The following is a 13,043-nucleotide window of genomic DNA, read 5'->3' on the forward strand; positions in this document are numbered from 1 at the left end:
CGCCACTTTGAATGGGTGTGCCACATTCTGGGCGTTGAGCCCCGCGTCGACCGCCTGATGACCTTCTATTCCTGGAGGTGCATCCAGGGCTGGTACACCTTGATCACTCGGATCAAGGGTTTGAAGATTTGTGCTACCGAGCGCAGTCTTCGGTCTTGGAAGCAGTTCTTCTACATCTCTGCCCGTGTCGTCCATATTGCGATGACATTCAAGAACGGGAGGGCACTCCCCAACGTTCACGCCTCCAACTACCAGGAGGCGGAATGGTTTACCAAGATCTCCCGGATCCAGACTCCGGTTTACCGCTTTGCGGAGTCTGGGATGGTGATGCTTGGGATGAGCCGGGTATGGAAGGATGCTGGGGCAGAGGCGCCACAGATTCCTATCGTCCTCGAATACGGTTTGAACTCTATCCCTTACGGTATGCTCCGTCTTTTTTGCTGATTTAGGGTTTTTCTTCTAACTGTTTTTCTTTTATTTTTAGAGGGAAACAACTTGCAGTCGCTTCTGCAACCGCGTGAGAGCGGTGGTCCCGCTCGGCTGGGTACTCGTGCCCATCCTGGAGCAGACGGCGGATCAGTTTGTGGAGGTCTACCCGCCGAGCCACGAGATTTTGAGCGCCACGCGGCCAGGTAAGGGATTCTTTAACCCTCGCCCTCTTCATGCTCAAACCTCTGCTGGAGTTTCCCTAATTTTATCATCTTCTGATGAGGGATCCGCAGATGGGCCTTTCTTCGTGAGGAAGAAGAAAGCTGCCGGCGTGAAGGGCAAGGCGAAGGTCGCCTCCACCGCCGATCAGGGAAATCGGTCCGACTCGGAGACCGAAAGCGAGGAGGCAGTGGGGAACCCTGGTGGTGGTGAGACCACTGTTCCGGAGGTTGAGACAGCTGTCACCTCCGGGCAGCCCAGTACGACGACGGTGACCGGCGTGAAGAGGCCGGCTCCATCGGGTTCGTCCCCGCCTGTCAGAACCTTCAAGCTCAAGAAAACTCGTAAGTATAAATTAATCTTACCCGCAATTATTTCCGCCATTGTTTTTAATATTTCGTCTTCGTGCAGGCGTGGATGCAACTGCATTCCAGAGTGGAGCGGGAAGGAGCATCTCTGGACCCATGACGGTAGGTTTGGTCAATCTACCCGAGGCGATGACCCAGGCGGCTGCGCCTGTTTGTAGTGTTGGTTCAGTTGCTCATCCCGTTGAGGCAACTGTTCCAATTGTGACGTCATCTCTGCCGGCTGTCAGTGCCATCTTTACTGCATCCTTCACTGAGCCGGCGGTGATTTTTTCTGCGGGCTCTTCCGCAGCGGCGGCCTCGGTTGTGAGTTCACCTCCAGTGAGTTCACCTCCGATGATCTCTACCGCGGCGGCTTCAACCGTGCCTCCGGCACCGGCTACTACGTTGTCCCCGGCCGGTTCACCAGGTATGTTCAGGGTTGGGGCTTCCAGCCAATCTCTGCCTCCTTCCCATCTGCCTGACCTCTTGGATGGATATCCCTTAGGTTCGGTTGATGGGTTTGGCGGCTACCGGCCTGTTGTCGACCCAACAGGTGCGTAGGGTTATTTCGGCCTATTATCTTTTTTTTTTATCATCTTTTCCTAAATGCGTTTTGTTTTTGCAGTTTCGGATTCCAATGAGGTGTATGTTCCACGGTGGAACATCCGCCGGGGAACAACCTTTCGAACGGCTGTGGACTGCGTCGAGTGGGCGCGTCACGCAGCCCCAAGTGGTGCGTTGGGGGAAGCCATGTCTAGCTACCAGGAGGGTAGGCTGATGAATGAGCTTCGGATTCTTCTTGCTCGGATGCAGCCGCGCGTCGAGTTGCTTTGTCGTGAAAACGACAAGTTAAAGACGGCGTGTAGCCAGGAAGTGGCTCAGGCGCGGGCTATCCGGGAGGAGAATAGGAGACTTGCCGCCATTGCTGCGGAGAAGGAAAAGGCCTTCAAGGCCCTCGAGGTTGAAGTTCAGGCCCGGCTCGAGGCCCGTTCCAAGGCTACCCAAGCTGTTAACGAACAGCTTAGGTTGGCAAAGGAGACTGCACGGAACGCAACCGAAAGGGCCACCAAGGCTGAAGCTGTTGCTGAGCCTCTACGCACTGACGTTGAAGAACTTAAGGCCAGATTAGAGAAGCTCCAGCAAGCTCATGATGCCTTGGCCATGGAAGACGCCAAGAAGCTCCAAGAGATCTTGGACCAGAGGGGTATGCTTGACCACACTGAGCGTAAGCTGAAGGGCGTTGAAGAGGCTGCTGCTAAGGAAGTGTTGCTTGCCAACCTTAACAAAAATGAAGCCGAACGCGCCCGTGACCAAGCTCAAGCTGCCCTCCAGGAAGCTCTGATTACCAAGGAATGGCTTCTACGAGAAGCGTTGTCGCAGGTATGCGTAGCTTCATAATATCTTTACGCTTTTCTTTATACTTAGAAAAGTTTTTGATACATATATTTTTTTTTGTAGGTTGTGCATTGGATCTTCACGAACACATCTTATGACGATGCTATGAGCGCAGCCCTCAACGCTTCCCATGAGGATGGGGAAAAAGCTGGTTTCTTGCTTGGTCTGAGGTTTGTTGAGAAGGGCATCCCGCCTTCCAACTTCCCTCTTTATGATGTGGACACTGAAGCTGCTTATGACCAAGCAGTGAACCAGTATGCTGCCTTCCCGCATCCGGTGGTTGAGAAGGTGAACGAAATTGCTGCTGCTGATGATGGGCTAACTATTCTCAAGACTTTCCTTGAACCGCCACAGCCAACTGATGGTGCGGGTACAAGTGGGTTTGGAGGGAGTGGTCCTGAAGTTTGAACCTTGAGATCCCTTCCCACCGTTAGGATAGATTTATATTTCTGTAGGCGGGTAGATACCTGGCCATTCTTGTAATGTTTGAATTTTTTATGAAATATAAATGATTGTGCGGGTAGGACCGTCACTTTCACTTAATGACTTGCTTTATAAACGTTATATGACTTGCTCATGCATATTATAATTTAATTTGGCACTTGTTTTGCCTCATAAACAATATATGATTCGCTCGTGCATACTTTAGTTTAACTTAGCAATTTTCCAAGTGTTTTGAATAAGTTAACCTTTCTACGCGTGGTTGTCAATAGGTTAGTGTTCAGTTTCCTCTATCATGATTGTGCGGGTAGGACCATCACTTTCATTTAGTGGGATGACCAATCTTCACCTATAACTGACCTGCGTGAAGGTTTTCCTCATCTTTTCCTTAGAAATTTCTGCCGTTTTTTGTGTTTATGCGGGTTTTGCCGCCTTCCACACGCAACGACTTCCCCACTTATTTATGCGGTGAATACCGGCATATCAGTGGTTTGAATAAGTTAACCTTTCAACGCGCGGTTGTCAATAGGTTAATGTTCAGTTTCCTCTATCATGATTGTGCGGGTAGGACCGTCACTTTCATTTAGTGGGATGACCAAACTTCACCTATAACTGACCTGCGTGAAGGTTTTCCTCATCTTTTCCTTAGAAATTTTTGCCGTTTTTTGTGTTTATGCGGGTTTTGCCGCCGTCGACACGCAACGACTTCTTTTCACACTTATTTATGCAGTGAATACCGGCATCAGTGTGGAAAGTTCATAAGTATAAATGTAAGACCATCAGCGTCAATGTGATAAGGAGAATCATTTCCATTAGAAGTGGCTCTGGGCCTTTTCTTTACAAGTTTGGAATTGATCTACATGCAACCTGTGTAATTGAGCTCCCTTCCATGTTCTTGGGATGGGGGTGTCATCGAGCCTTTCGAGCCGATATGCACCTGGTTCGGAATCTCGTTGTTTACGCAGTATGTAGTCTCCAACATTGAAACTGCAGTTTCATCCGTGTTTTCCCTAACTGGGGTTCTACACGCATTAGCCTGCTTAGCGTCCATTACGCCACGAGGTGTGTGAGCTTCCCATCTCTGACAAATGCTTCAACGACGTCCTTCAAGGCTACGCATTCCTCCGTGGTGTGGCCTTTTGTCCTGTGGAAGTCACAGGATTTGCTCTGATCAGCGTTGTGACGCTGTCGGATTATTGGAGCCTTTGGCCATGGGAGCCTCTCGGTGGCAAATATTTCGGTGACGCTTTTGGTGAGTGGCGTCCATCTGGAGTTCCGGTTCGACGACTGCATGTTATCCTTTCCGCCTAACCGAGGGTGCGAGCCGGATGAGGTGTCAAAGTTTACCCTTGACTGCCAAATACCTAGCTTCCTCTTTTTGTTTAGTCGGGCGGTAAGGACGTTGTTTTCTCTTGTTTTCTGAGTGTAGAGGTTTGTGCTCTGGGGAAGATCTCTACCCAGTTGCTTTTCCGTTTCCGCGAAACGTTTAGCTGCTGTCATGATGGCATCCCATGTGGATGGCATGCCGTCTTTACCCGTCAATGTGCGGATAAGCTCTGGGTATTCGGCGCCTTGGATGAAAGCTGCGCGAACAAGATCCTCGCTTATGGTGCCCAGACTCAGCTTCTTTGAGTTGAAGCGAGTGATGAAGTCTAGTAAAGACTCATCTTCCTTCCGGATGCAGTTGAGGATCGTCCATTGCTCTTCGGTATACTTTCTTTGTTGACTGAAGTGTTGGCTGAACTTCTGCTGGAAGTCTGCCCAATCGTAGATGTGGTGGACCGGTAGACGGTCAAACCACGCTCTGGCTGCCCCAACAAGCGTCATTTGGAACATGTAACACCACATGGGTTCCGTCCAATTGCTGACGGTTGCCCCCGCTATGAATCTGTTCAAATGATCGTCTGGGTCAGATATACCATCATAAGTGCCGATGTTGGACATCTGTTTAGCACTCTTCGGGGCGATTGCTTCCGCAATGTCCCTTTCAAACTTGGACGTTCCCGCATTTGCAACAGTTGGTCTGAAGGTTTTAGAGAAGTCACGTGGGTTTCCACCCGCGTTTTTTGGCTTAAAGGTTTCTCCAAAATTTCTTCTGTGGAAATCTGCTTGTTTACGCTTCCCTTTCGCCCTATGGCGCGGGTTTGCGTCACTGTCAGATTTTTCCCAATCTTCATCATACTCGCACTCATTACTCATGTTGAGCTGTTGAGTGTTTCCGAACTCATCAGCCTGTTGGAGTGAACGTAAGCGTTCATCCAACTCAGCTTGGAATTCCTTCTGACGTGCTTCCGCCCATGCTTTAACTTGATCAAGTGTTTGGCGGGGGAGCCTCGTCTGTTGTTTCTCCAACTGGGTATCGGTGAATCCCAGTGAAGGATTGTTTACTGCACTTGCCCCGGCTTGGGTAACCGGGGTAGTGTTCGTAAAAATTGTGTACTCGCCGGTGTTCCCCCCAGTAGCTGGGGTTGTGGTTACCGGAGTTTCTTGGTCACTCGCTGGCCTTGGCACCGGAGTAACCTTAACCATCTTTCCAGAAGTTTTGAAAAAAACTGAAAAAGAATTAGTTCTAGCTTTTATGCACGGATTGCGCCAATGAAGAAACACTAAGTGACCCCGGCAGATTACGGATAATCTGGGGGTTAAGTAGATGTTTCCCACGAGGGTTAGGTCCGGCAAAGATGGTTATTCTTCTGATGACCTGCAAAACAGACACCGTGAGCTCGTCACTGAGAAGGGGGGGGGTACCTCCTTGTGACCACCCTCCGGCGTGAGAATCAGACTAGATTGCTCTGAATATAAGTGTATATTAAGAGAAATAGCTAGAGCAGATATATGATGATATAAGATAAGATATAAGATAATAAGATAATAAGATAATGATACCGTTCCAAGGTGTTGGAGTATTTATAGCCGAAGGTAGGTTTCTTAGCAGGTACAGCCAGCTGTATAATATTCCTTTTCTACTAACTGTGGGCTACGCACGTGCCATGCTGGTGGTTGGTGGGTAGGCAGCGGCTGATAGTGACATGGCCGACTGTGTACTATTCCTTTTCCACCAACTGCAGGCTATGTACGTGCCAAAACAAGGGTTGGTGAGTAGGCAGCGGCTGATAGTGACATTAAGTACTAGAGCGTGCTCCTCGTCGTACTGTTGTCAGTGAGCTGTCACCCTGTGATTGGTTCAAGGGCTGCTTTGGTCAGAACTTGTCTATTTTGTCCATACCTTGGCAGGTATAGTACAAAAGATCCTCCAGAAGCGTACGGACTGGCTCATTTGGGCGGGAGTATTCCCGGCTTGCTCATTCCTTCTTCATGTGACATTACTGAATTATTGAGAGTTAGTGCCTTGTGCGTGTAGCCTTGCTATTGGTGCGGGTAGCCTTCCCTGATGGCTTGTATCCGCAGCTGCGGGAACAGGCGAGCTACTTCACCATTGGGAGGCTTTTCCTGTGGGAACAACTGGTCGTACTGCGCGTAAGGTCTTCATCTCTCTGAGCATGGTGGGTCCTGCGGAACCAGTTGGTCTCTGCGCAGACGTCCCTCTTCAAGGTGAGTCTTGCGGGTCCAATTGGGCTCTGCTGGGACCTACCTCTTCAGTGACAAACTTTTCACTTTCTAGAGAACCTTGATTCATAATAATAATAATATATTTTAAAACTGATATGTATGAATTGTTTCTCTATAGGCATTTTAGAAACACACTGTATTTGTATAATATGTTTGTAAATTAAAGCCGAAGTAATATTACATCATAAAGTAACAAACAAAATTAGTATATCTTACATTAATCTTGCGATTATTATTACAGAACGCCTCAAAAGAATTTATTACATACATGAAAAAATATTGAAGAGTATTACTATTTGAACCCGGTACTTCCATGGCTACGATGCAATAAATTATGAGCAATATTATCTCTAACTTGCACCGCATTTACCGATTTACCCCAAGCATTTTCCCCGACAACAATCTCGTCATCAAACAAAACAAACTTTAACTCGTCGTGCATGGTCTCATTGTACATCTCACAAATGTTGTGCAAAACACAACATGCCCCTAAAACAACTGGCAAATCTTGAAGCTTGACTTCGGTTCTTTTTTGTAAGCACGCCCATCTCCCTTTCAACCTCATAAATGCGTCTTTAGCTATTTGTTGTACCTCGTCGATTTTCTCATTAAATGAATGTTGACTCCATGTCTGGTTTTGGTGCGTGTATGGCACTAGAAGCCAGTCTAGTAGTGGGTAGCTAGAGCTACCCACTATTGATATGTTCTTTATGTGACCCATGTTGAACCTTTGCGAAAGAGCCGACTTTTCCAATATTTTATCATCGGACATTGAGCCAGGGTAGCCAATGCAGACGTCAGTGAATACGCCACGTGGGTCAACCACACCCTGAACTGTGGTTGAGTATGACGGTTTCTGATTCCGCTTAGTGTGCTTTTTATTAAAGTATGCTGCCGGGGTGGTTTTCGGTGCGATTATCGAGACATGTGTGGTGTATATCGATCCGGAAACATTGGGTATGCTCGAGATTTATCCAAATTCGGTTTTGATTTGTTCAAGACGTTCCTTATCAGGCCATTGTAGGAACTTAGGCATTAAGACAGTCCTGATCGCAGCACTAACTTCAAGGACTAGTTTGTGACAAGTGGAAATTCCAAGTCCAAACAAATTCGACACGCTTCTCAATGGTTCACCGGTTGCTAAACGGTACAAGCAGACAGCGACACGTTGACAAACAGGAATAGCCTGACGAAGCATAGTATCTTTTTTAGTAACCGCCAAATCCAACTCGTCACAAATCATATTAAAAGTCGCTTTACTCATTCGAAACACTTTCTTAAACTCGTCTTCCGAATACTCGTTACTAATGTAATACTCCCAAAACGCCTTCGATCTTTCCTTCACCCACAACCGCCTCGGCCCTCCACCGACATGACTAGAACTCGCCTCCTCAACCATAACCGCCTTCCCCGCGGGTATTTTCCTAACTCTCTCTTCCGAATCCGCCATTTCTTCGACAAAACTCGACCCGGGTACTTTGAATTCGAAATCAAGATTGAGAATTTCCTTCAAAAGACCTTCTTCTTCAACAATCCCATCGAATTTTCGACGTTTGTTATTCGTGTTGTCTCCGGTGTCAATAATATTATTATTATTGTTATTATTGTCTAGTTCTTGAAAGAATGAGTAGAAGTAAGAGTAATCTTCTTGGTTTGGGAATGGAATTGAAGTGATTTCCATGGATTATTAATATAAGAAGAATTGGATTAATATATAAAGATTAATAATGTGAAAAGAGTGTTTGAAATTGAGGGTGTGAAAGAGGAAGTAGATGTTTTGTTTCTTGAAGACTAATATGTAATGGTGGAAGTGAAGGTGTTTATAGGTTCAATGGTATATATAGTTACATATGACATATAGATCAACATGGGTTATAAGCATGTGATGATTAATAATTGATTTAAAAACGTGTGAACGCGTAAAAGGAAGTGAAAGGAAGATTCGTTGTCGAGTACTTTGTTTTATTGGAAGCATCTAGTGGAAAAGTACAACTTGAACCTTGGAGAATTAGTACATAAAACTCTTGGTCCTTGGTGTTTGTTTTTATGTGAAAATTGATAAGATTTAAGATTCGTATTTTGGGGGTAGTTTAACGGTTTAATAGCTCAAGTGAAACTCGTTCAAAAGAAGCTCATTTACAATTCGAGCCAGCTCGGCTGGAATCATTTATAATGTGCCGAGTCTGGTCATACTCGTTCACAAACTAGCTCGACTCGTTTTATTTTGTTTTAAAACTATTTATAGCATAAGTCGAGTTTGGTCCTACTCATTCACAAAGTAGCTCAACTTGATGTATTTTGTTTTAAAATTAAATATAACATAAGTCGAGTTTGGTCCCACTAAACTCGATTTATCCTAAACTTATTTAAATACCCATGAGTAATCGTTTTCCACTTGTCAATACAAGGCGTAAATAAATTTAAATTGTCTGTGGCTTGAAACTCGCTTGAAAATCGTGCTCAAAATTAGTTCGGGGATAGGGTGGTAAACTTAGAGTTCGCCAGCCTCCTCTTCAGACGTGTCCTTAACAACATGGTGGTTCTTCGGTCTCTGCTTTTGGAGACGAGAGTGCTCAATTGTCGTGTTTTCCTTTCCCTCAACTAATTCGGTTGTGTCAGTCGATCTAACGCCATAGATAATAGTACTTGTAATAATTGTTAATTTTATTTTTAATTTTTTATACATTTTGTACTAACAAGTATTTATATATAGTTCAACCCGGTTCTGATCCGAGTCTTCGACCATCTAAATATATAGACGATTGGTTTGAGCTTCACATTAGGTAGCGAACAAGCACGGAGCGAAGTTCATAGTTGTCCATACATATGAAACAAGAGTGTGCCTGAAATCTTGGATTTTGAAGAAACACTAATCGACCCCGGGCAGATTACGGATAATCTGGGGGTTAAATAGATGTTTCCCACGAGGGGTTAGATCCGGCAAAGATGGTTCTTCTGATAACCTGCAAAACAGACACCGTGAGCTCGTCACTGAGAAGGGGGGGGTACCTCCTTGTGACCACCCTCCGGCGTGAGAATCAGACTAGATTGCTCTTGAATATAAGTGTATATTAAGAGAATGACTAGAGCAGATATCAGGTATAAGATATAAGATAAGATGAGATGATATACCATTCCAAGGTGTTGGAGTATTTATAGCCGAAGGTAGGTTTCCAAGAAGGTACAGCCGGCTGAATAGTGTTCCTGTTCTGCCAACTGTGGGCTACGCACATGCCATGCTGGTAGTTGGTGGGTAGGCAGCGGCTGATAGTGACCAGGCCGGCTGTGTACTATTCCTGTTCCACCAACTGCAGGCTCTGCACGTCCTCCGACAGGTTGGTGAGTAGGCAGCGGCTAATAGTGACATACAGTACAAGAGCGTGCTGCTCGTCATACTGTTGTCAGTGAGCTGTCGTATCCTTGGTCAGATCTTTTGTCCATACCTCGTCAGGTACAGTATAAAAGATCCTCCAGTATCGTACGGACTGGCTCATTTGGGCGGGAGTTCTCCCGGCTTTATGCGGGAGAGTTCCCGGCTTTGCTCATTCCTTCTTCAGGTGACATTACTGAATTATTATGAGTTAAGTGCCTTGTGCGTGTAGCTTTGCTGCGCAGGTAGCCTTCCCTGATGGCTTGTATCCGCAGCTGCGGGAACAGGCAGAGTACTTCACCATTGGGAGGCTTTTCCTGCGGGAACAGCTTGCGTACTGCGCGTAAGGACGTCACGTCTCTGAGCATGGTGGGTCCTGCCGATCCAGTTGGTCTCGGCGCAGACGTCCCTTTAAGTTAAGTCTTGCGGGTTCAACCGCGCAGACGTCCGTTAAGGAGTCTTGCGGGTTCAACTGCGCAGACGTCCCTTTTCAAGGTGAGTCTTGCGGGTCCAACTGGGCTCTGCTGGGACCTACCTCTTCAAGTCCCCCCAGTCCAATGTTCTTCTCATGAATTGTTAATAAGTGAGGTGAACTTTTGGACTTAAACAATGGGTTTTGAAAAGGTTTTAGTTTTAAGGTTTTCCATGAAGATTCTTCCCGCGGAAGTCCTAATGTCACGTGCAGAAATTCTTGACTTTTCTGCTTGATCTTTGGGTGTGATGCGGGTAGGTCTGTAACCCCCTCGCAAGTCAGGAGCGTTGAGTTCCACTTGTGTAGATTCTCCATGAGGTTTTGGTAGTTTTGAACATAGTGATCAATTATGTTTAAACAACCAATTCCATCTTGGAGGTTCAATCAATCTAGTTCTCGACGTTCCCGCTATGCGGGGATGTTATTCCCGTTTCTGCAAGCACTGCCCAGAAGATCCTTCTTGGTTTCAATTCCCTGCGGAGTGCTAGGTATGTGAAGGGTTTCGCCTTGACACTGTACCCGCACTCGTCTTATAGTTACTTTACTTCCAAGGTATTCCTAGCTTCAATTCCATGCGGGTGCTAAGTATGTGAAGGGTTTTGCCTTTGACACTGTACTCGCACCCGTCTTATGGTTACTTGGTTTCCGAGGTATTCTTGGCTTCAATTCCCTGCAGGTGCTAAGTATGTGAAGGGTTTTGCCTTAACACTGTACTCGCACCTGTCTTATAGTTTCTTGGTTGCCAAGGTAAGGGGTATTTTCCCGCTTACTTTTGAATCTTTTTGAAATTTTGAAATTCGAAGAGTTGGTGAAAGGATAAGAACAGTCCAAACTGTTGAAACGTCGTCCGACGGTTTCTTCTGACTGTGTCAGGACGTGCAGGAAGTTATGGCGACGTGACAGTACATGGTCATTCCAGACGCTTTTTCAGGCGCGTGGGCGCAATTTTTCGGGCACGTGGCCGCGAAATTAATGGCACGCGTCCTTTCAACAGTTGTTGCCAGCTTGCTCTTTGCCACGTGTCATAGTTTCATTGCACCTGCGATTTCTCTCTCTTCCGCATTAAATTCATCGCATTTATTGCTATGAGTATATAAAGGGGGAGAGGGTCCTTTGTAATCCACACTTTCACTTCTATCTTCTCCTTCTAAGCGATTTCCGGCGAATACTCACTAATCCGTCGAGCATTCTTCTGAAATCGTTGCTGTACCTTCAAAACATGTCTTCTACCCGTGATTTTGAGGCCACTGCCGAGGAGTCTGAGTTGTTCGTCGAGAACCCGACGTCGACGTCCGAAAAGGACGACAAGAGCACTGCTGGCGAGTGCCAGTGCGCTCTTCCTGCCGAGCTTTTTCAGTACATCGTCCGGAAGTTCATGCTCGAGTCGTTCGAGCCTGAGTTTCCGGAGCCACACCAGACGGTGTACGATGCCCCCAAGGGCAAAACAGGGGTGTATGCTGCATTCTTCGTTTATGGGATTCTCAGGTTCCCATTGACGAAGTTTGTATACCGTGTCTTGGAGAGGCACGGTGTGCATTTGACGGAGGTACACCCGATGGCGATCGCCAAGATCCGCCACTTTGAGTGGGTCTGCCTCGTTCTGGGCGTGGAGCCCATGTTGACCGCCTGATGACCTTCTATTCTTGGAGGTGCATCCAGGGGTGGTATACCTTGGTCAATCGGATCAAGGGTCTGAAGATCTGCGCAACCGAGCGCAGTCTTCGGTCGTGGAAGCGGGAGTTTTTTTATATCTCCGCTCGAGTCGTCCCCCTTGCGATGACGTTTAAGAATGGGAGAGCACTCCCCGCCCTTCACGCCGTCAACTATCAGGAGGCGGAGTGGTTCGCCAAGATCTCCCGGGTACAGACTCCGGTGTACCGCTTTGCGGAGTCTGGGATGGTGATGCTTGGGATGAGCCGGGTGTGGAAGAAGGCGTCACAGGTTCCCATCGTCCTCGAATACGGTTTGAACTCTGTCCCTTACGGTATGCTCTGTCTTCTTTGTTGATATAGGTTTTTCTTCTAACTGTTTCTTTTTTTATTTCAGAGGGAAACGACTTGCAGTCTCTCCTGCAGCCGCGGGAGAGTGATGGTCCCGCTCGGATGGGTACTCGTGCTCTAGATGAGAACGAGTTGCCCATTCTTGAGCAGACGAGGGATCGGTTTGTGGAGGTCTACCCGCCAGGCCACCCTATTCTGAGCGCCACGCGGCCAGGTAAGGAGTTATTCAACCCTCGACCTCTTAATGCTGAAACCTCTGCTGGAATTCCTCTAATCTTGTCATCTTCTGATGAGGAATCCGCAGATGGTCCTCCGTTGGTGCGGAAAAAGAAGGCCACTGGCGCGAAGGGCAAGGCGAAGGTTGCCTCCACCGCCGATCCGGTTGTCCGGTCTGACTCGGAAACCCAGAGCGAGGAGGCGGCGGGGAACCCTGGTGGTAGTGAGACCACTGTTCCGGAGGTTGAAACGGCTGTCACCTCCGGGCAGCCCAGTGTGACGACGGTGAGCGGCGTGAAGAGGCCGGCTCCATCGGGTTCGTCCCCGCCTGTCAGAACCTTTAGGCTCAAGAAAACCCGTAAGTATAATCTTCCTTTACTTTTAACTGCATAGCTTTCCACCATTGTACTTATATCTTCTTTGTGCAGGCGTGGATGCTACCGCATTCCAGGGTGGAGCGGGGAGGAGCACCTCCGGACCCATGACGGTAGGTTTGGTCAACCTACCTGAGGCGATGACCCAGGCGTCCGCGCCTGCTTCAGTTGTTGGTTCAGTTGCTCACCCGGTTGAGCCAACTGTTCCAA

Source organism: Bidens hawaiensis, unplaced genomic scaffold, assembly GCF_021521415.1.
Source record: "Bidens hawaiensis isolate Kalapana, Puna unplaced genomic scaffold, B.hawaiensis_p1.1 tig00032546_1, whole genome shotgun sequence".
NCBI lineage: Eukaryota > Viridiplantae > Streptophyta > Magnoliopsida > Asterales > Asteraceae > Bidens > Bidens hawaiensis.